At 35.4% G+C, this 3351-nt stretch overlaps 1 non-coding gene across 1 annotated transcript; it reads left to right on the top strand.

Moving 5' to 3' along the window:
- Window positions 1-396: 396 nt before the first annotated feature.
- Window positions 397-469, top strand: TRNAR-ACG (transfer RNA arginine (anticodon ACG)). The gene has a single exon. It is a non-coding gene; the product is annotated as a tRNA-Arg (tRNA).
- Window positions 470-3351: the final 2882 nt, after the last annotated feature.

The raw sequence follows: 3351 nt of genomic DNA, 5'->3' as shown, positions 1-3351 counted from the left end.
AAGATAATTAACAAAAATGAATGTATTTTGCAGAGAGGGAAAACTAATATCATAAATATTACAATAGTTAGAGAAACAAAATACAGAATAGAAATATGTTACAGAGAAGAAAATTAATAAAATAAAATGTTCCATAGAAAAGATGGCAAATAAATGTGCTGCAGATTAGGCAATAAACAGAGAAAGAATAAATTACAGAAAGCAGTGGATATAAAATATGTAATCAAGGAACAGATGGAATAAAACTATTGCACGATGTACGATGAATAGAACAGTAATAATTATGTTTCGTAAGAAACAATTAATAGTCTGCCCCACTATAAGTAAACTATTCTGCATCTAAAATATCACTCTCTTGTGCCCATAAGATATTAACATCACCCGTCTCCGTCAACCGGCCTTGTGGCGCAACGGATAACGCGTCTGACTACGGATCAGAAGATTCCAGGTTCGAATCCTGGCAAGGTCGCAACGGTTGTTTTGTAGTTTTTGATTTTTTGTAAACAGTGACAAATTTTTAACCAGATTTTGTTATTCATTTTTTCGTTTCAAGGAAAAAAGTTAAACATATATATATATATATATATATATATATATATATATATTAAAAGTCGAATCACTAAAGGCATTCCACGCAGTCATACTTCAAATGAAGCGTTCTGATCAGGTTCGTTTCACGAAAATTCCAACAGGATTCTTTTCGTGAAACGAGTCAAACAGACTAACATATAAAACTTGCCATGATTCGAATCACAAGAGTCATTTCTTGTAGTTTTTCAATCCAGTGAAAAAAAGCAAACCTTGGAAGTTTGCAACCTGTCATTGGTACGAATTTGAATTATTCTCGTCATGATCAGTTCACGGATATAATTCTATATTTCTCAAAGTAAATAGCAACATAGTATTAACTGATTCAAATGGCATCTACTGTCCAGATGATTTCACCTTAATCCATTGTAAATTGACCGTTTCCCTCTCAGATTTTTTTCAGGAATGTGTAAACAATAATTAGCGCCGGTAAAACAGCGAAAACGTTTCTCCCGCGACCTTCCCAGGATTCGAACCTGGAATCTTCTGATCCGTAGCCAGACGGGTTATTCGTTGCGCCACAAGGCCATGTGAGCTTTGCAAGGACACTAAAGTTTTGTGCTAATATTTGATAACTTTTACATTCATATCTCATACCATTTGTTATCTTCTATCTCATCAAAAATCTTATTTTATCTTTGAATAAAAAAAAAAAGATTCTCTCGTCTTATGACGTCGATTTTTTTCCTTATGACATCATTGATTTCATACTACAATTTTTATATTCGATCAATTTGACAACATTCATCTATTCTTTCTATTCTTATGCTTCCTGTCTTTGCTGATACATCACTTTTTTTTTTTATTGCCATTTCGGTAACTTGATTCAGCGAATTGTCTTCCTGACACATTTTCTTTATTTTGAAAATTGCCTACCGTAACTTTTTTTGTTCATTTGTTATGACTTGTCACGTAATATTTCTTCCGATTATTATCTTTCCTCGTTTCTTCTCTGTACGATGTTTATTATCGTCCTTTTACCATGTCTCTGTTCTGCTTACTGCCTTCCCCCACAGAGTCTCTATTTTGTTAATTGTGGCGATCAATCTTTTTCTGGGTATTATTCTCTTTGCTTATTCGTATTCTGATGATTGTTGATCCCGTAACATTTTTTCAAAAACTTTTTCATTTACTCACTGCGTTCTTTGTACTCGTATCTTTTCATACACTTTGTTTATTGTCTAAATTGTATCTATCCTTTCCACTATCTTATCTTCTCTTTTTATTTACTCTTCATTGTCTCTTCTTTAACATCGGTATCTTCGTTGTCTATCTTAGCGTTCCTCTTCCCCTTTCTTTACAAATCTTCATGCATATCTTTATTTCTTTCGTCTGCAACCATTCCGTAGATCAAGACGGACTTTTTTTTTTTAAAGACCGTGTGTTCGAGTATGACCCCTTCCGCTCTATTAGTCTATTTATCTCTTATCGTTCGCTACTCATCCTTTTTCCTTCAATCCTAGCCCAAGTCATACGCCAGGCCTCATGTTCCCCCAATACTGGACGGGAAGGTGGAACTCAACTGTTCGATCAGTTGCGCGTAATCCCAGTGGGAATGTCTCTCTCGCCCTATACTTCCTTTCAGACTGTTTGCGGCAAATTTCTATAAATTTCCAGCATAGTCGTTCATTTTCTTCTTCCTTTCTAATTATTTTCGTCTGTCCGCAGGTTACGATAATCTTGATGCTCCTCGCTGAAATATACTTGAGGACGTTATAAAGGTCAGAGTTATTTTAGAATTTGTAGGAATTCCACCCTTACGATATAAACACAGGCAGGGTCAGAAGATCGCCCAGGCCACTAATCCAAATTATATCACTTATTCACTTCGTTACTAACAAGGGGAACTGCCTTCTCTCTCTCTCTCTCTCTCTCTCTCTCTCTCTCTCTCTCTCTCTCTCTCTCTCTCTCTCTCTCTCTCAGCAACCCAAAAGGAAGGATTTGCTTTGATACCTCCATAAGGCTTAAGATAATGACCTTTAAATGCAGCACTACCCAGAGAGAGAGAGAGAGAGAGAGAGCTGGTCAACACCTTTTGCTGTCAAATATTACGGCAGCCAAATGCTAATTAATAATAATAATAATAATAATAATAATAATAATAATAATAATAATAATAATAATAATAATATTTAACTTTTATTGTATGGTCAAATTATCCTCAAATGACTAACCACGGACTATCTGCTATCTTCCAACACACAAACACACACACGCGCGCGCACACACACACACACACACACACACACACACACACACTTGCACAAACACTTCGAAATCTCAGCTAAGGAGCTAAACTTACCACTCCAATGGAAAATGTAACGGAAAAAGGAAAGGAAGCCATTTGGAGTAACCAAATCGTTATAAATGTAAGCAGTTTCTAGCGATAGTCTTAAATCACTCTCCAGGCTTGTAGGAGATGCCTTCATTGCCGAGGACGGAAGATCGTTGACTGAGTTTCGATATGATATAACGTTTCAAGATTATTAACAGTAATACCAAACTAAAATGCCAATCTTGTACTGTGAGGTAAAAGTGAAAGTCTGTTATTAGTAGTAACTAGGAAAAAATCAGTATAAATATATATATATATATATATATATATATATATATATATATATATATATATGTGTGTGTGTGTGTGTGTGTGTGTGTGTGTGTGTGTGTGGATACAGATCTCCGGACACGCCTGACCTTTTTCATTTCCTGTCCCCAAAAGTCAACACATAGCAGACGCAGAAGGAAATCTCAAATAATCTTCAT

Source organism: Macrobrachium rosenbergii, chromosome 44, assembly GCF_040412425.1.
Source record: "Macrobrachium rosenbergii isolate ZJJX-2024 chromosome 44, ASM4041242v1, whole genome shotgun sequence".
Taxonomy (NCBI): Eukaryota; Metazoa; Arthropoda; class Malacostraca; order Decapoda; family Palaemonidae; genus Macrobrachium; species Macrobrachium rosenbergii.
Note: the sequence above shows the minus strand (reverse complement) of the source record. Positions and strands in the feature narration are given on the sequence as shown.